The following is a 21,305-nucleotide window of genomic DNA, read 5'->3' as shown; positions in this document are numbered from 1 at the left end:
AATCATGGTGGCTCTCGGTGTTTTTTCTCCTCCAGATCCTACCAAGACACCAAGAATCCATGGGGCAATAATACCACCTGGATATGTTAGCGTCTCAGTGGATGGAGTTAACAAAGGTTTTAGTGATCTGCCTCTTGACATTCCAGGAGGTGATGGGGAGAAGACTCTAGGAGAAGCAGAGAAGACATTCATACTATGGCGCAAGCGCTACATCATTATTCCCGGGGTCTCTAGTCCACCGCTGTCTCCTCAACTGCCAGACAATAGGTGCGGATAAAAGTGAACGAAATAATTTTTTCACAAATTTTCTATTAACATGCATGATTAATAATAACAATTTCTTATATAATTATTCTTTTTTGTAATCACACAGCAGGGCCTCCACCAACCTAAGTCTAATTATTCAATCTCTAGATCATCATAGTGCTCCGGGCAATGATTATGCAACGCCGTCACCGCCGCCACCTCCAAGGAGGTCTCCAACGCCTCCAAGGAGGTCTCCACCGCCACCACCTCCGAGGAGGTCTCCAACGCCTCCAAGGAGGTCTCCAACACCTCCAAGGAGGTCTCCAGCTCCTAAGAGGTCTGCCCCGCAAACGAAGCCGTTGGCCCACCAACCGGCAAAGAAGAAAGCCTACTCTAATCCAGTTATTCCCCGAAAACTGTCTTACGAGAAAAGTGAAAAGGAATTAAAGGCTGAAGTACAAAAAGATGTGAAAAGTTTCTTCGAAAATGTAAGAAAGCAACGACAAGCGAAGGAGAACTCGGAGAAACCATACTTTTACCTAGCTCTAGATCTTCTAAGAAAGAAGGTGGACCAGAAAAAGCGAGAATCTCAAAAGACCCAGCCAAAATCGGACTACGACCGCTCTCTCACCAAGTCATTTGAGGCGGCGCAGAAAAAGACTAGAGCAGGAAAAGGTGTTGCACAACTCGGACAACAATCGCAACAATCAGTCGCCCCTCTTGTCATTCGTAATGAATATGGTTCAAACTTAGACTTACCGAACGTCGATTTTGAGGAACTGGTTCGATTTTATGAGGATACAGGTTTGGACCTTGCCCAAGTGCTCGCTGAAGGACCATATGCTCCGAAAGTGGATCATTGGAAGAAATTTGAACATGAAAAGAGTCTATACAACCTTGAGGCCTTAGGTGAACTGGGTACGCAAATGTACCTGCTAAGCAAGTGGTACATGGCGGCGTGTAAACAGGGAGAGAACTTTGTTTCTGTCAGAATTAGAAACCAACATTACTTCCATGGCGATGATGTTATATATGTCGAGTTTGGAGAATTACACCAACTATGCCACCTAGACTCTCTCGACAAAAGTCTCATTAGCTGCTATTGTCTATAAGTGTGATTGTTTTCTACTATTAAAGTGTATATATATAAAGCTACATGTATATATATAAATTATATATCCTCATACTATATTTTTATATATGCAGATATGAGATGACAGAACTCAGAAAGAGACAAGATAACGATGTTGGTTTCGTTGATCCAAATGTCGTATTCAAACACCCTGATCCCTCGCCGCCTGGATGGAAAGCTGGACAGAGAAAAATCTCATGAGGTTCTTAGTGAACCAACAAAACAAGGACATACTATTCCTCTACAACTTCAAGTGAGTGTTAAATAATTAATGTCGATCATATGGACATTTGTTCAATTATTTGCTTACTAGCTAAGATATTTCTCACATATACATATGTTGACTCTAGTTAATGTCGATCATATTTGTGTATAAAAACATATGCAGCAATCACTGGATATTGATGGTCATCGATATGGCCAATAGTCGGTTGCGCATCTTAGACTCGTTAAGAAAAGAGCAAACAGAGTCCCAAGACATGATAGATATTATCCAAGGGTAATTTGGTCTCTCTAGCAACTATATATACCCCGATCTCTTAACTGCAACAATTATTAAAGGCCAAATTAATTTTTTATTTTATTGGACGCAGTGTTTGAAAAAGTTTCATTGAGGAACACCACATGAAACATTGCAAAGCGCCACTGGATGTAATCGTACACAAAGTAAGTACCAGCTACATTTATATATATATATATATATATATATAATTCAATTAACACCATGCATGCTTTCAATTCACCGGATCTTTTTTCTCGTAAAAGTGGGTTCTGAGGCAAGAACAGGGGAACAACTGCTGCGGATACTATGTTTGCGAGTTCATCATGGCGTACTCAAAAAGAACTCCTGAAGAGAACCTCAAAGTATGTTATATAAATATATTCATATATTTACAATTTCTTTTATTGCTCATATATATAAGTAATCACATGACCAACACATATATATATATATATGTTAATACTTTTCCTTTAACTTTTTATTAAAGACTCTATAGTTGAAGGAAAAAGTCATACGACATGACCAACTGAAAGCAATTCAAGAGACCATAGCAGGATTTCTTAATGACCAGGTCCTCAATCCCGCCGGCGAGTTCTACAATGACGTCAACGAAACATGAAAGCCAAACCAGATGGAGTGAATTTGTTATCCCAAGGATATGATAGAATATACAATGCAAGCTTTATTTGTAATATATATATACATATACATATTATATGTACATAAAATTACGTACAATATATGTATATCCATGTAATATATACGTTAGTTTCATACTTTAGTTTGTACAAAATGTTCGAACATTATAAACGTGTAGAATACATATATTATTAGCAGCGTAGAATGCGTATTCGAAAACCTATTCGAAAACCAAAACGAATCATCAATTGAAAATAGAAACAAAAAAAGAAAAAAAAATAAAACCTTTAGTCCCGGTTGGTAATACCAACCGGGGCTAAAGGGACCTGGGTCGTCCCTTTAGTCTCGGTTGGTATTACCAACCGGGACTAAAGGTGGACATTTAGTCCCGGGCGCGAAACCAGGACTAAAGGAGGGACCCTTTAGTCCTGGATTCGTGCTCTCGATTTTAAAACCGGAACTGAAGGGGGTTGAGAACCGGGAGTACAGCTCGTTTCTGTACTAGTGTTAGGTTATTAAAAATTAAAACAAAATTTTTTGGCCCGACTGGGCTATCCAGGGTTCGAACGCGGGTCTCGGGGTTAAGAGTGTTGTGCCTTAACCATTGTGCTAGTTGTACGAGTTCGAAAGGAACTCAAAACTAAATCTACTTAACGGGTAGGTGGTACTAGCACTACTGCACCTCGTCACTGCCGGTTCTAGGCTAGCACCGGTAGTGATGAGCCCTCATCATTGTCGGTTTAGCTTGGCCACAGGCAGTGATGCACCATCACTATATAAACCGAGCGTGCGCTGGCGAATTATTTGACCTCTTTCGAATGCCCGCGCCGCTCCCTTCCTCCACGCCGACAAAGCACCGTGTAGCAGAACCATCCAATTTATAAGAGTACAAGTACAATAGCAGCCCGCAAGCGGTCGCACTATCATACTTGAGCCCATATAAACCCGGTAGTCCGTCGAGTACCACGAAGGATCTCGATTCAACCAACATACAACTAAGATCGTACATGATTCAACATATATGTCACACGTTACATAAAGTTCACAAATACAATTCCAAACATTTATATGGTTGCAAATATCAAATGACCAACCTTTCTAATAGTATATGCAAACCTATAGATAGGGCGACACAGAGTTTTCTAGGTCGAGCTCCTGAGTGAAATATATAGTTGTGTGCAAATAGACCTTTATCGAAATAGTCATTCTCTGTCGCAATCAATATAATCACTACTGGAAACTGGCACAAAGCCCGAAATACACTCGGCAAAGGCTTTGCCGAGTGCCGTACTCGGCAAAGGCTTTGCCGAGTGCCGTACTCGGCAAAGGGCACTCGGCAAAAAATTAATCGGCAAAGAAGCCTTTGCCGAGTGCTTTTTATCGGGCTTGCCGAGTGCCGGAAAAGCACTCGGCAAAGATTTACACTCGGCAAAATGAAAATGCGAAAAAACATAAAAATAATAGCAATTTTTTTTCGGGAGAGGCCGCCACCGGCCAGCGCCCGTCCGTCTCCATCAAAGTCGCTGCATTTTTTGCAGCAAAATTCGCGGCTAATGTGGCCGGCGGGATTCAAACTCACGACCTCTCCCTCGTGTGTCTGCTGCTCTACCATTGCACTACACTGTCACTTATGTCTAAATTCCGTTATCTATCCTCATATATTATACTAAATCGAGAGTAAATTGCTTGTTTGAGGCCCTAAATGAATTCAAATTAAAAAGTGGTCAACTACAAAGTTTCATAACTTTTCGAGATCTACAATTTTCATTTAGGAAGTTTTTCCATCCGAGGTCGTTTGAAAAATTCGAATTTCAAATTTGAGAGATTCAAACGTAGTTTTGCATGATAAGATGATTTCAAATCAAAAAGTTGTCAACTACATAGTTTCATAACTTTTGGAGATCTACAATTTTCATTTAGGAAGTTTTTCCATTCGAGGTCTTTTGAAAAATTCAAATTTTAAAATTTTCAAATTTAAACGCCGTTTTTGCATGACAAGATGATTTCAAATCAAAATGTTGCCAACTACAAAATTTCATAACTTCTCAAGATCTACATTTATTTTGGTCATTTATTCATCCGATATAGTAGTAGTAACATTATTCACAAATCTTATATATCTCTCTTCTACTTTCATGAAACTAATATGAGAGATATGAGATAGATGCAGATTTTATGAAAAACGTTATTGTCGTTTTGTCAAATGAAGAAATGACCAAAATAAACTTTGTAAATCTTGAGAAGTTATACAACTTTGTAGTTGAAAAGTTTTTCATTTGAATTCATTTAGGGCCTCAAAAATTGCTTTGAAAAAATGATTTGCCGAGGGCCAAAAAAAATGCACACGGCAAAATGCCTCTTTGCCGAGTGCCAAAACAAAGGCACTCGGCAAAGACACATTTTGCCGAGTACCGAAAAATGGCACTCGGCAAAATACATCTTTGCCGAGTGCCGAAAAAAACACTTGGCAAAGCCATCTTTGTCGAGTGTTTTTTTTGCCGAGTGTATTTTATTTGGCACTCGACAAAGACCGTCTTTGCCGAGTGCCCGATAAAAATACACTCGGCAAAGCTTCCGGCACTCGGCAAAGTGCCGGTTTCCAGTAGTGAATACTTACCATTCAATTTTATTGTTGTTTCTTAAGGCACATGACTTCCCTAAAAAAAGGCCCATGACTTATTGATGCAAGTATTATCATCAAGATGAGCAGAAGGAATACAAATATTGGTACTTGAGGCGGAGTAGTTTTGACTTGTTTATCAGTGAAAATCTTTGTAAGAGGTTGCAACAATATCTATTAGTCAAAGGTTTATTCTAACAAAAGGACAAGGCCTCGTAATTAATTTCAAACTTAGAGGTAGTACTCTAACAAAACCTACCATCCTAATGTACCACCCATGTTTACTCACGCGACCATCACTACTACAAAATGTTTATTCTTGATGCCCCCTATGTTTTTCCTTAGGCAGTTGACAATGGGTCACACCTTTAAGCATAGAACTAAGTAGAGAACATGACCCATATGGAAGAAGAACGATGAAGAGAAATGCACCGGGTCACTTATCCAGTGAACACGGGTTCTACTATGATGGTCAAAGAAGAAATACCTTGGGACACATCGACCATTATTGGACGACCCCCTGAAGAGAAAGAGATAGTCCACCAAATCATTTGGTGAGAAGACCAGAGAAGTGGCAGTGAAAAATGTCTAGCGCATAGGAGCTTCGGACAATTCGGTGAAGGAAGGAGAAGGCCACTGGATTATCCTATGTTGAATAGAGGCATGGCTAGTTGCTTGGATGAAGGTTTCAATTGTAGCTCAAGTGCCAACGGTCGAATATCTCACCGACTGACCTAGCTAATGTAGTGTATTGTGCCCGCCAAATCATCTGGTGATGATTGCGTGTGCACTATGCAGTCAATAAGCATATCTGCTAGCTAAGATTGGGAAGCTATAAATGTGCCCATGACCAGCCATTTGAAATGCGTTTGAGTACCTTTGGTGTTGAAGTGCCTTGAAGCTATAGGTAACTAGTGCATGTGAAGAACTTTGTATCCACCATATCAGAGCTTAGTAATCTTATCCAAGGCTTAGGATTATGCTTGGTGCCCATATTAGCGAGTGGTTAAGACTTAATTTGATAGAGCAATTGAGACATTGAGTTGGGCTGAGTGCCCTTATAATCTTGATGTGTTGGAACATTCAAGGTTCGTGCCTCTCCGGCAACATCAATGACCCTTTATACTTGGCATGGAGTTGCATCAACATGGTGTGTCGGGGATGAGGAGACCTTTATTGGTGGAGGATAAACTCTATAGTTAACAGTATCTTGGTGACCCATAGCTGGGTAGCAAGTAGTGAGCCTAAGTGATTTGCGGCACTTTTGGAGGAGTCTTTATGGTCATACCATCATCGTGAGCAGAGAAGCTCCAATATGAATTAGGAGTTACATTTTGGCAACAGACACCATGCTACATTTTGCCTCAACTCCAAAGTTTTAACCTCCTTAAGTTTTTTTATTTACTGTCTTTATGTTCCAGCATGAATTTTGTTTGTGTGGTTTTACTTTTTTTTTAAGTAACTTAGTCTAGTTGATATGACTGGCTCTGTGTCACAAAACTCTGGGTTTGGGTAAGTACGTGGAAAATATGATAAACTTATTAGAAGGACATTTTGCTAGTTAATATTACTTGCTTTAGTTTATTTAGCATAAAATCAAATAGAGCTATATGTTAAGTCTTTAGTGACCCAATTTACCCTATGCCTTGTTGGACTAGTCAAGTTCTTTTAGAGTATTATAATTTCATTGCTTCTTGATACCGCAGGTTCCTAATTTCAGAGATAGTGTTTGGTTCAATGAGTGGTACGTAACGGCGTAACCACAAAGGGAAATTGAAATTAGAGAACACTGTAATCGGAGATGGAACGCTTGATTGCGATCTTTGTTTGGAAATGGGAATGGAGTCAGATAACACAAATTACAGATAGTATTAAGAAAACTGGTGTAACGCTAATACTCTTGGCATGCCTCGCGTTCTCTGCAAACTGTATGGGTGCAGTGCAGACACGTACATTTATATCCTCAGTCTTTCTGTCTGCTTACCTCTGCTTATAGGAAACCCTTTCCGGTGCCGGCGAACGTGGTGAGGAGGACACACCAGCTGCAGGTGGTCACCGGTGGCAGCCAAACGGCGACACGACGATGATTGGGAGCAGCAGCAGCACGATGGACGTGGTGGCGCCCAGGTGCGAGAAGCGTGTATGCGCGGGCCCCAGCACCTGTTACTGCTGCCCAACGCTGCGCGATAAGCCTTGCTTCTTGGAACTGGATGCTTGCTTGTTAGTCTGCAAAGGTGGTCGTCGTCCCGCACCGCTGCCGCCGGAGGTACCGTCATCTGCGCGCGGGTCGGGACCAAGCAGGTTCCTCTGATCGAGAGTAGCTATCTGGGCGGCCTCGCCCTGGACCCCCAGGTTTCAATCGGTGATCCATGTCTTAGCTTGTGACTATAGAGTATAGACAAGACGAGTAAACATGTATGCGCCCCCCTTGCCTGTACCACGAACAAGTATCACACCTAATAAACAGAAGTTTTCTACATCTATATAGTTCCGAAAACAGATTAAATTCCATATATATGTAAGCATCATGCTAGTGCATCTATACCTACGAAAATTTGTGCAAAAGATCAATGTGCTTATATATAATGGATATAATGGATGTACATGTGCACTAGTAAGGAAGAAGACGAGATAGTGCTAATTGTCTCTTACACGTACATACTATCGATTCAAATTATTCACTTAGTTATCAAACAAAAGTTATTCACTTGATTTTTTTTTTTTTTGCGACAAGAGAGATTCATTCATCATATAACACCGGGGTTAATTACATTCTGAGGTCACCAGGTCCGCAACACACGTCGGGGTATCAAGCCACCTATGACCTGCTTTGCTAGCACACGTGCCTATTACAAGCTCTACTAATGAAGGAAAGTTTAAAAGCTTGGAACGTCATGCTCAGCTCCAGGACCTCCCTTAAGATCGTTATCACACTCGATCTTTGATTCTCGCCAGCTGTCCACAGCCTCATCAACTCCTTACTCCTGGCAATCAGTTTGCAACCAAACTTTCTGAGCACCTGACTGCTGCGCCATGATCAAGCCATCACAGCAAGCTAGAGCCTCCATGGTTAGTGCATCTAGGCAGTGGCCATACCACTTAGCGCCACCCCTATCAGTGGAGCCGGCATCATTTCACAGTATGCCCCAGTCGCCCCTTGCCGCTGGTCCTCATAGAAGGCTCCATCAACATTGCATTTTGTCCAGCCCATGGGCGGCCTTTCCCAATGGAGCCCAGCACTCCTCGCCACGGGTTCCGCTTGGGGTTGCCTGATCTGCCGTAGGTCGAAAGTCGTATCAGCCGCCCGCTTGACGGCCACTCGGATCGTCAAACCTTGTGAGATGCCCGTGGGGCTAGTGCCTTGTGATGAGCGATTGACAACACGGTGTGCATGTGACGTGTCTCTTGGCAGGCTGTGGTTGCAGGTGACAGGTGGAGACTAATCATGTGGCGATCTGTGAAGAACGGGGATAAGATGCCATGCTGATGAACCGCGGGACGGAGATTGTGCGGTGTACGTCTACTGTATCTAGCTACACGGCGGGAGGACGTCGGTGGACGGTTTCTTGGTTGAGCCACAAAACCAAGGACGTACCGGGACGCTCGTGCGGCGGGCGTGGCCGGAGATGGAAATTTCCGGCGATCGCGATATGATTTCGGATGGTCGTGCGGCGACATCGCGAGGATCACATCGCGGAGATCGAGGGATCACGAACATCGCGGAATTTGCCATGGAGGACGTGATTGATTGGATATGATTATCATGCCATTACGTGTCGTTTACGTCGCGTAATGACAGTCTTGTAATTTAGGTGGGCCACCTTTTGGAGATATAAATATGTGGCACCTAGGGTTGAGAGGCTGTTGGGCTTTTGGGATTTTTGGCGCGATTTACTGTTTATGGGAACAGTACCCGTGCCTAGGGTTCCAGGGAACACACCTTCTCTCTCGATCTAGCCTAGGTCTTCAAGTCTAGAGAGATTTTTATTGATCTCTCCTATCAAGAGAGGGAGAACGATCGGGCGGAGGCTAGATGCATTTTTGTAGAACAATTACTGGAGTTAATCATTCATCTTGGTGAATTGTTCCTTTTTGTTTGCATCTACTTTTCCTACCGTCCGCCGCCAGGGTAGTTGTGTTTGCTCTTGGTTCTGCGTTCTGCACTGTTCCAGATTGTCACCTGGGGGTCTCAGTTCCGCCGTCGCCAGGGACCTCCCGCGCGCCGTCGTGGAGTCCAATTTCCGCCGTCCGCTGGGTGTTGTTGCCGTTCCCTGCTGCTGCTGGTCGAGCACGCCAGGACGGGAGTTCAGCACCTGCTATTTGCCGGCCACCAGCAAGCTGCTGTCAGGGTCAAGCCATTGGCAACAGCTGCTCCATTCTCAACATCTTGGCTTCCGGTTAAATCCATACGTTTGCCTATTTACTTGTTTTATTATTCTGCTGATTGCTTGTCGGTTGTCGCTACGTGTGAGTGATCTGGACATGAGTATATACGATGACTAGTTGTGTTTTCCGTTGCTCTGAATCAGAGAATTGCTTGAGATTATTACACCACTAGTTGGGGTCAGTAATCTTGAAGATTGATTGAGAGGGGCGTTGGACATAGGCCGAGTTTCTTATTGAAGAAACTTTTATCGGCTCCCATTCACCCCCCCTCTGGTCGCCTGTTCTGGTCCTTCACCTTGCGCTCCATGTCTTTGTTTGTTTCCCTGCATCCATAACAAATACATCTCAATAATGATCATTTTTCGAGGTAGGCAAATTTTAACTAACTCATGCTTAAGCAGTATCCCTCTACTGTATGGGCTTTTACCTTCTTAAAGATGGGGTTCATAAGAATATGGACACAATTAGGGCAAAGTTTCTTTGGCAAGGGGCTGACAGTAAGTTCAAATACCACATGGCTAAATGGGAAATGGTGAATAGACCTAAAGACCAAGGGGGTCTGGGTGTTATCAATACAAAAACAATGAATGGATGTTTAATAGTCAAATGGATTTCGAAGATCTTTCTGCAACCTGATGAGCTATGGTTCAAAATCATAAAAGCTGTGACAACAGCTTTTTTATTCTAAAGCGGCTGGGGGATCACAATTATGGAAAGGACTCCATAAAGTCAAACACTTATTCAAATGGGGGGCTGTCTTTAAGATTGGCAATGGTAAACTGTGCAAATTTTGGGAGGACTGCTGGATTCATAATGTACCTTTAAAAGTCCTTCATGAAGATCTATATAAGCTGGTTAGGGATCCTTTTTGCTCTGTGGCTGATTGCTGTCAGGAGGGTGACTGGAATATGGACTTTAGAAGAAGCCTGACTACTCAAAGTTATAACAGTTGGCTAGGTTTGCTTGATCTGCTCCAGGAGTGTGCTTTGACTGATAATAAGGCTGACTGTGTTCTGTGGGCTCTAGATAGGAAGAACCAATTCTCAACTAAGTCACTTTACAGGTTTCTGACTGATAGAGGTACTACCAGCAGGGTTGCCGGTTACATCTGGAGGAGTAAGGTGCCATTGAAAATCAAGTTGTTCCTTTGTCAAATGGCTAACAATAAAGTGCAAGTGGCAGTGAACTTGAAAAAGAAAGGTTGGAAAGGGGGGTTTTCCTGTTGTGTTTGTGACTGTGCAGAAACTATTGATCATATTTTCTTTAGATGTCATTTAGCAAAACTGGTTTGGTGTATTTTCAAGGAAATCTTCAGTCTGGATTCATATCCCAATTCCTTGGATGATTTTTGTAGTTCCTGGCAGAGGGGCAAGGGTGCCTTCCCAGCTAGATTGATACTTTTTATCTTTGCAGGATTCACTTGGGTTTAGTGGATTACCAGGAATAGAATGGCTATTGACAAAAAGTTCCCCAAGCTACCAACTGATGTTATATACAATGCTCTCTCCCTACTACAGAACTGGAGCGTCATCAAGCTTAAGGAGAAGGATCAAGCACGCATTCTGCAAGTGAAGGACGAGATGCTTAGCTGGCTTAAGAACTTCAAGCCTAATCCTCTGCTCATGACGGATGTGGTTGAGATTTAGTCTATCTAGTATGAGTAGAAGTTGGAGAAACTCTTTCTTTGCTTTCATTGTAATTTGGTATCCCCAGACTATGTACCGTTTTGTGGCTTTCTAAAAAGTCGAGGGTAAAACCTCTTTATAAAAAAAACAATGACCATTTTTCTTGATTCCTCTCGGAGGAGACACTCCCCCACAGCAGGTCCCTTGCCCATGTATCAGGACGTAGGTCCAGGATTTTTACTCCTGTAAGTTCTTTGATTTGCTCCCAGAAGAGCCGAGCAAACGTACACTCAATCAACATGTGTCTAATTGATTCCTCATCAGCTCCACATACTTCACAGTTCACAATCAGCTCCACATGTCTGCGGTGTAGGATCTGTCGAGCTGGTAGGAAGGAACAAGGAAGTCATGAATAACTCGCCCTAGAAGACCCTTACTTTTGGAGGAACTTTCAGCTTCCAGATCTTCTTCCAGGCATCATCACCTGAAGCACTCGCCACATTCACGTCGTTTCCTCTGATTCTCGCTGTGTCGAGTATTCTGTAGGCCGACCTAACGGAGTAAATTCCATGTTTCTCATGCTCCTAAGCCCACACATCTTCATACCGCTGCATCCACCGGAATAAAGTTTCGCCGGATAACGTCCTTATTCCACTGGCCGCTCGCCGATAGCAGATCAGAGACCGTCGTCACATCATGCCCATCTCAGTTGGAGACTTGGAGTAAGTGGTCTTGCCCCAAAGTGGCGTGGAATCCATCCATCACTCTATATGTTTGTCAAGGTTCCATCGCCAATTCTCTTGATGAGACCCTGATCTAATACCTCGCGCGCGACCATCAAGGATCGCTCGCCAGGTGTGGCTTGCGTGCCTCTTTCGTGTGCTCGTGAGGAAATCACCATCATGAAAGTAAACTGGAGTAGCGCTAATGCATGTTAGATAATGTACTGTTTACTTGCGTGAACATATAGTAAGGGAAGGCGACGTCGAAAAGGCTCTCTGCTGTGGTACTATAGCCACTGCAGGGGCAGGTGCCGAACGGCTCACCTGCCGCACTGTAGCCATAGCAGGGACAGGCACAGAAGTTAGTCCTGCTGTGTTATCTAGTCACTGTAGTAGTATGGCAGCTGTACTAGGACTAGATGGATAGAGTTGTATATATAGTTTGCCACTGTAACTCAGTAAAGAGAGTTCAGATTTACTATCTCCTATACAGGGCTCCGACCAACGCTGGTGCTTGTACTGTGTGTGTATGCTCTGTTCTCCCTCTCTTCTTCTACCTCTGACCATAGTGTGTGGTCGGACAATGTCTGTCGTGCTCGGCCATATTCGGCAAGGCTGGTGAGTGGTCGACTCACCTGAGCCAGTGATCGTGTGGGCTAACAAGTGGTATCAGAGCCGTACAAGCACCGTCGCCAGACTAACCGCTGGCGATGATGGACGGTTCTGAAATGGGCGACAGCAGTGGCACTGCTGTGGCTGCCCAGCCATGACAGGAGGTCGTTGTTCATACGGTGTGGGAGATCAGCGGCACCAGTTGGCCGACGCTGACTCGCACCAACTATGGAGAGTGGTCGGTGACCATGAAGGTCAATCTCAGAGCCCGACGGCTCTGGAATATTGTTGACAAGGGCACCCACAATGAGAAAGATGGCATGTCAGCTTTGGAGGCTATCCTCGCTACTGTATCGGCGGAGTATAGGGAGCCGTTGGGGACGAAGAGCTCTACTAAGGAGACGTGGGAGGCTATTGCAATGATGCGCGTCGGTTCCGACCACGCAAAGAAGGCGACAGCCCAGCTTCTGAAGCAGGAGTACGCCAACCTCAAGTTCAAGGATGGTGAAACGATGGAGGATTTCTCCCTCCGTCTGCAGACGCTCATCAGCAAGCTAAAGAGTCACGACATCACCATCGACGAAGAGGAGACGGTCTCCAAGTACCTCCACTCTGTGCTGACAAAGTACATCCAGATCGCTCTCTCCGTAGAGACGATGCTGGACTTGTCCACCCTCACCATTGAGGATGTGACAGGCCATCTGCGGGTGGTGGACGAGCGCCTGAAGCAGGCGATAGCAACGAAGGACAGCGGCAAACTACTGTTGACAGAGGAGTAGGCTGCTCGGAGGAACTCCGGGGTAGCCTCCTCCAGCCGCAGTGGCGATGGCAAGCGCCACAGCAAGGCTTCTTCGGGGAAGAAGAAGCAGGTCGACCCCAACGCCTGCCGGCGCTGTGGGAAGATGGGCCATTGGGCACGGGAGTGCCCAAATCGCAAGCAGGAGAAGAAGGCTGAAGCTCATCTGGCGCAAGCTGATGGTGATGATGAGGCCACTATCCTGATGGCAACGTTCTGTGCACTGCACAACGTCGAGGCCGAGGAGAAGGGAGAGGTGATGATGGTGGAAGGACCTAGAAAGGCCCTAAAGGCTATCAACCTCGATGAACCGTGTGCCCAAGTCCACCTCGGACATGTGGGCGCCGAGCAGGAGCAGCGGTGGTATCTGGACTCTAGTGCCAGCAGCCACATGACAGGCTCCAAGGCATCCTTCTCCGAGCTCGATGATGATGTTACCGGTACGGTGAAGTTTGGTGACTGCTCAAGGGTGGCTATCCGAGGGCGCGACACCATCATCTTCAGGTGCCAGAACAGGGAGCACCATGCGCTAACGGATGTATATTACATCCCGTAGCTGCATTCAAGCATCATCAGCATTGGTCAGCTGGATGAGCACAGTAGCGAGGTACTGATCAAGGACGGAGTCCTAAGGATCAAGGACCGGGAACATCAACTTCTTGACAAGGTGAAGAGGTCCCTGAACTGGTTGTACCTGCTCGACCTGAAGGTAGAGCAGCCAGTGTGCCTGGTGGCAAGACACACAGAGGAGCTGTGGCTGTCGCATGCCCGGTTTGGACATCTCAGCTTTGACACGCTTGGTCAGCTAGAGAAGATGGTCTGAAGGCTACCCCACATTGAGCACGGAGGCGAGCTATGTGACAGCTGCCTGGCCGGGAAGCAGAGGAGGCTACTATTCCCAAAGGCGGCCAAATATCACGTGGAGGACACTCTTGATCTCATCCACAGCGACCTCTACGGGCCTATCACGCTAGCCACAAATGGTGGTCGATGGTACTTCCTCCTGCCTGTGGATGATTGTAGTCGCTACATGTGGCTGCAACTCCTGACGAACAAGGACGAAGCGGCGGTGGCGATCAAGAAGTTCAAGATGAGTGCGGAGGCCGAGAGCGGCAAGAAGCTCCATGTGCTGAGGACTGATCGCGGCGGCGAATTCACTTCGGTGGAGTATGCTGCGTACTGCGCAGATCAGGGTGTGGCGCGACACCACACCGTGCCATACTCGCCACAACAGAATGGCGCGGTGGGGTGATGGAACCAGATGGTGGTCGGCATGGCTCGATCCATGATGAAGGCCAAAGGCATGCCGACAAGGTTCTGGGGTGAGGCGGTGACCACGGCGGTGTTCATCCTGAACCGCGCTCCCACCAAGGCCCTAAAGGTCAAGATGTCATTTGAAGCTTGGTATGGGCGCAAGCCGAGCGTGTCCTTCCTTCGAACATTCGGCTGCATCAGCCACGTCAGGAAGACAAAGCCAATCCTCACCAAGCTAGAGGATAGGAGCACACCGATGGTGTTCCTAGGCTACGCAGAGGGTACCAAGGCGTATCGGCTCTATGACCCACGCGAAGACAAGGTACTTGTCTTGTGTGACGTCGTGTTTGACGAGAAGGCGGCTTGGGATTGGAACAGTCCGAGCATGGGGGAAGTTGGTTGCTTCACTAGCACCTTCGTCGTCGAGCACCTGGTCATCCATGGTGGTGGAGACACTGGGGAAGAGGTGCTGAGCACTTTGGGAGGGGCACCGAGCACTCCAGCAATAGAGCCGAGCACTCCTGGGGCGGTGCCGAGCACTTCGAGAGGGATGACGAGCACTCAGGGAGGAGTGCCGAGCACTCCTGGAGGGATGCCGAGCACGCTAGGAGTGGTGCCGGGAGGTTCTATAGTGGTGGCGACCACTCCAGGATGGGTGCTGAGCACTCCCGTAGTAGAGCCAAAAGGTCTTGTAGTGGTGCCGACCACTCAAAGTCTGAGGCTCAACACTCCTACAGTGGTGCCGAGCACTGCAGGAGTTATGACGAACAGTCCAGGAGTAGTGCCGAGCACTGCATCCGGGGTGTCGAGCATTCTAGGTGCTGTGCCGAGCACTCCGGCGGAACAGGGAACTCCATCAACGCCGATCGAGTTTGCCTCACCTCCAAGTGACATCACTGAGTTTGTGGATGCCTTCCATGAAGGTGAGGAGGTGCAGTTCCGCAGGCTGGATGCCATCATTGGCGACACAGGGCCCTTAGGCCTGGCTGGTCGGCTGCTCAATGACCAAGAGCTGCTGCTCGTCAGTGCAGAGGAATCACCCATGTTCGCGCTGGGCGAGTGTGATGGAAACTGGCGACGGGCGATGCTGGAGGAGATGAAGGCGATCGAGGAAAATGAGACATGGGAGCTCGTAGATCCACCTCCAGGATATCGTCCGATCAGCCTAAAGTGGGTGTACAAAGTCAAGTGGGACGAGCTCGACGCCATTGTCAAGCACAAGGCGCGTCTCATTTCCCGAGGCTTTGTTCAGCGCGAGGGCATCGACTTTGAGGAAGTCTTTGCGTCAGTAGCGTGCATGGAGTCTGTCCGTTTGCTACTAGCCTTGGCAGCAGCAAAGGACTGGCGCATCCATCACTTGGACATTAAATTGGCCTTCCTCAACGGCGAGCTGGCGGAGACGGTCTTCGTCAGGTAACCTCCAGGTTTCACCGTCAAGGGAGCGGAGCACAGGGACAGGCTGCAGCAGGCCCCATGAGCGTGGAACGCCAAGTTTGATGCCACGCTGGGTGAGCTTGGGTTCCAGCGGTGCACAACCGAGCACACGCTCTATACGCGGCGACGGGGGAAGGAGGAGCTTGTCGTCGACGTGTGTGTGGATGACTTGATCGTCACCGGCACGCGTGTAGAGGAAATCAATAGCTTCAAGTGCGAGATGGTGGCTCATTTCTAAATGAGCAATCTCGGTGCACTCTCCTACTACCTTGGCATCAAGGTGAGATAGGGGAAAGAGGAACTCACGCTCGATCAGAGCGCGTATGCCTCGAAGCTGCTGAAGCAGAGCGGCATGGCTGAGTGCAAGCCATGCGTGACTCCGATGGAGGAGTGGCTAAAGCTGACGATGGCTAGCACCGCGGCGAAGGTGGATGCAACACTCTACCGGAGCATCATCGGTGGTCTACGTTACCTAGTCCACACGAGGCCGAACATTGCGTTCGCCGTGGGCTACGTCAGTCACTTCATGGAGGATCCTAGAGAGGATCACTAGGCTGCGGTGAAGCGGCTACTGCGCTACGTCAAGGGGACGATGGATCAGGGGATCATATTCCCCAAGACTGGCGGGAGTAGGCTGCAGCTTAGTGTGTTCAGTGATGCAGACATGGCGGGAGACATCGACGGACGACGGAGCACCTCTGGCGTGCTCGTCTTTCTCGGGTCAGCTCCAATTTCATGGCTTTCACTAAAACAGAAGGTGGTGGCGCTGTCTACGTGCGAGACAGAATACATAGCGGCGTGCCAAGTTGTGTGGCTGCGCCGGCTGCTGGGCGAGCTGATCGGTACAGAAGCTCACCCACCAGCCCTAATGGTGGACAACCAGCCCGCCATTGCCCTTGCGAAGAATCCGGTTCTCCACGACCGGAGCAAGCACATCGACGTGAAGTTCCACTTCCTCAGGGATGTGTCGATGAAGGGCAGATCGCCATCGAGTTCATCAAAACTGATCGGCAACTCGTGGACGTCCTCACCAAGCCACTCGGAGGTCTTCGACTCACGGAGCTGAAGGAGATGATCGGCATGAAGGGGGTATAAGGGATAGCAGTAGGATTAGGGGAAGCATTGTTAGATAATCTACTGCTTCCTTGTGTGAACACACAGCAAGGAAAGACGGCGTCGAAAAGGCTCCCTGTTGTGATACTGTAGTCATAGCAGGGACATGCACAAAAGTCAGTCCTGCTGTGTTATCTAGTCGCTGTAGCAGCATGGCAGCTATACTAGAACTAGATGGATAGAGTTGTATATATAGTTTGCCACTGCAACTCAGTAAAGAGAGTTCATATTTGCCATCTCCTATACAGGGCTCCCGCCAACGCTGGTGCTTGTACTGTGTGTGTATGCTCTGTTCTCCCTCTCTTCTTCTATCTCTGACCATAGTGTGTGGCCGGACAACGTCTGTCGTGCTTGACCGTGGTCGGCAAGACTGGTGAGTGGTCGACTCACCTGAGCCAGTGATCCTATGGGCTAATAATGCATACATATCCTTTCTAATAGAGCTACCTTACATTTTAGCGAACCAGAGGGTATCAGTATTAATTTCGTTGCTTCTTGATACCGCGCTTAGAGCATCTCCAAGAGTTCTCTAAACATTCTCCTAATCCATATTTTTTAGGAAGATAGAAAAAAACCCATCTCCAACAACTTAGAATATTTACTCCTAATCTTTTAGGACTTGAGAAATTCCTCTCCTTCCGCATAACTTTACGCGGACAAAGCCACGCGCGGAGACGCCGTTCCCATGGAGTCCTTCTTCCCGCCGGCCTCTGATAGGGAAACGCGCCAATCTCCCCCTCGATCCTACCCCTGATGTCGACGAGCAGGCAGCGAAGCCTGGCCACCTTGGCCTCGAGCGCGGCGTGGCTCTAGAGCTTCTTCATGAGCTGCTGGTTGAGCGCCTGGCGGTGGACCACCTCCTCCTCCAGCGACGCGGTGTGGGCCTTCTTCTTCTCACGGTACTTCCTGACAGTGGCGCGGTTCCCCGAGGGGCGCTTGTTGGAGGCGGCGTTGCTGTTGCTGGCAGGCGCGCGCTGAAGAGCAGCGTCTCGCGCACGGTGAGCAGCGGGAAGAGTACGTCCTGTTGGGTGACGTAGCCGGAGACGCGGCGGAGGTCGGTGCTTTGGGCGGCGGCACCGTCGAGGAGGAGGAGGTCGTGCTGCGGGGACGGGGAGAGGCGGCTAGCGAGGATCTCGAGCTGGGTGGACTTGCCGGCGCCGCTGGGGCCAGCGATGGCGAGCAGCTCGCCGGGGCGCGCGCTGCAGGAGACGTCCCTGAGCACATGGCAGACGCTGTGGTGGTCCTGGTGGTCTTGGACATGGACGTCGTCGTCTGACCTGCTCCAGACCTTGAGAGGAGGGTGTGGTCGGCTGGAGACGGTGATGCGGTAGTTGATGCCGCTGGCTTGGATCTCGCAGCCGCCGACGCAGGATGATGACGGTATGTAATACGGTGGTTGTGTTCCTCGATCCTTAATTGGCGCTGATGATGAGCTAGGCGGCGGCTGCTTTACTTTAAACTGGGCGTGGCATGGGTTGCGCTCGGTATGTGCATGCGTCTCAGCTAGAGAAGCTAGCAATGACGGGTGGTGAGCTTGGAGACTGGAGTGAGCGTGTGGTGTGGCTCCCCAGCCGTGGAGTGGAAGGAAGGAGCTGAGCTGAGCTAAGACACTACATTATATAGGAGCACATACATATACACTTATACATACAGTAGGAGCAATACGAGTAATTCTTCTTCTGTATATAAGTACTGTATACATATATACTCCAGCAGTTGCAGATCGATTCTTCTTTGTCTTGATTAAGATTGGCTGGCAGCGGCTGGGGGCAAGCAAGTAGTAGTAGCTAGCAACCCAGTGTAAGGATCATCGATTATCTCTCATCAAATGGGCAACATTTGATTTTTTAGAAGTCAAATATTAGGAACTATTGGAGATGAACTTCTTTTTTTTTCTCCTAAAATCTTTTTAGGAGTTGGTAAACATAGACTTTTTAGGAGGAATATTTAGGGAACTCTTGGAGATGCTCTTAGAGGCTAATACTAACTTATATATGATAGCACTATGTAGAGTCATCAGAGTCCTCGAGGAATAAATTTGTATAGGCGGAAAATCAGATGAGGCACCAATTGTGTTTCCAGGCACGGGCATGCAAGCACGCATTGCGTGACCATCCCACACCATTCATGGAGATAGCGCTGCAACCACCAGCTGGACACTAACTGACTTGTGTTTGCTTGTAGTTATATCTATCTTGCTGATCCATGTATAAATTGCTCAAGGCCATAGCCTATTTCATATGTGCTCAACTGTTCATCGATATATCGCCATATCGGACGAGAGAGTTTGTAGAATCGTCGTCGTCGAGATGAATGCCAGCAAGTTGAAGCCGATTCTGCTGGCCACACTCTTGGCATGCCTCGCGTTCTCTGCAAACTGTACGGGTGCAGTCAGTGCAGACACGTACATTTATATCCTCAGTCTTTCGATCTTCTCACCTCTGATTATAGGAAACCCTTCCGGTGCAGGCGAACGTGGTGACGAGGACACACCAGCAACAGCTGGTCACCGGCGGTGGCAGCCAAACGGCGGCACGACGATGATTGGGAGCAGCAGCAGCAGGACGATGGACGTGGTGGCGGGCAGGTGCGAGAGGAGTGTATGCGAGGGCAGCCCCTGTTACTGCTGTCCATCGCAGGCCACTAGGCCTTGCTTCTTGGAACTGGATGCTTGCTTGAGAGTCTGTGGCACCACCGGTCGTCGTCGGCCAGCCACAACGCTGCCGCCGGAGGTACCGCCATCTGCGCTCGTGTCGGGACCAAGCAGGTTCCTCTGATCCAGAGTAGCTAGCTGGGGGCGGCCTCGCCATCGACCCCCACGTCTCAGTTATCGGTGATGGATGTCTTAGCCTGTGACTATATTGATGACAAGACGAGAGAACATGTATGCGCCCCCCTAGACTCTGCCACGAACACGTATCACGCCTAAACTGAAGTTTCTACATCTATATCTATCTATATCTATTTATCTATATACTCTCACTGCGTAGAAAAAGGTTTTTAGAGGCGGCTCGTAACCTCTGTAGGGCCGGTTTTGCCAGTCGCCCCTATGAAAGGGTGGCTACAAATCATGCATTTGTAGGGGCGGTTCCCAGACCGCCCCTATAAATCGATTTGTAGGGACGGTTGGTACTGTAGCATCCCCTACAAATCGATTTATAGGGGCGGTCTGAGAACACCAGCCGCCCTTACAAATCGATTTGTAGGGGCGGCTACAGTACCAACCGCCCCTACAAATCATTTTTCCGCAAAAAAAATTAAATTTACAATTCAAATTCGACCAGAACATATATTTTTCATGCACAACTCCATCATGACTTATCTTCTTCTACGATTGTACTGAAACTCAATGACAATACACAACCATGGAATGTAATTCACTTGGAAGATAATCAAAAGTCTAAGACATGCCTAAGAACAATAAAAACCATCTGATGGACTAACTACTAAGAACTAGAATCACCAGAATAAGTTGACTAAGTGTTAAATAAATGATAAGCTCCTTGGAACTGCCAACAGTAATGTTTTCTCGGCTTTCATAGATATATACGCAGATGAAGTTGAACATACATGAAAAAAGAATCAAAGAATGTTAAAGTAATGTGGCATGCACTGCAAAATAAAGGTGTAGGCATGTAGGATTCAGATGAGTAGCCTCACATGCAGCATAGCAAAGGAGCGTGTATCTGAACTGCAAAGATATATAGCACTCAAATCAATTTTTTGACAGAACTTAAACTGATCAAATAGGAGCTTTAACATAACAAGCTTCTTACCTGATTATCACCAAAAGCACCAAACTTGTCTCCATATAAATTATAGCTCAAAAACATGTTTCAATAAATAACCATCTGTACTAGTTGACCTTGCTTACGTGATTATCTCGGCGAGCATTTCTTCACCGGACGGCACCGTACTTGGCCAAGGAAGAGCTCCGATTCTACGAGGAAGGGAACAAGGTCTTCCACGACCGTTGCCGCTCTCCCTCGTAGAATCAAAGCTCCTCCTTGACATCCGTTACCGCTTGGCAGAGAACATGCTAGCCGAGATGAACACGGTCCGCAAGTTCAACTAGTACGGATTTTCTACAATTTTCTAACTATTTTCTAAGTTTTTCATTTCATGGAAAAATTAATTCTAAAAAATAAAAGGCATGATTTCTAAGTATTTCATTTCATAAGAACAGAGATAATTTCCTCAGCCATATCCTAATTTCAGTGTCAT

General features: G+C 47.1%; 1 long non-coding RNA gene across 1 annotated transcript; it reads left to right on the top strand.

Annotated features, from left to right (window-relative positions):
* The first annotated feature begins 19,327 nt into the window (after positions 1-19,327).
* LOC136463029 (uncharacterized) lies at positions 19,328-20,053 on the top strand. The gene is made up of 2 exons (XR_010760881.1): positions 19,328-19,460; positions 19,551-20,053. It is a non-coding gene; the product is annotated as an uncharacterized lncRNA (long non-coding RNA).
* Positions 20,054-21,305: the final 1,252 nt, after the last annotated feature.

Source organism: Miscanthus floridulus, chromosome 7 (genome assembly GCF_019320115.1).
Source record: "Miscanthus floridulus cultivar M001 chromosome 7, ASM1932011v1, whole genome shotgun sequence".
Lineage (NCBI taxonomy): Eukaryota > Viridiplantae > Streptophyta > Magnoliopsida > Poales > Poaceae > Miscanthus > Miscanthus floridulus.
Note: the sequence above shows the minus strand (reverse complement) of the source record. Positions and strands in the feature narration are given on the sequence as shown.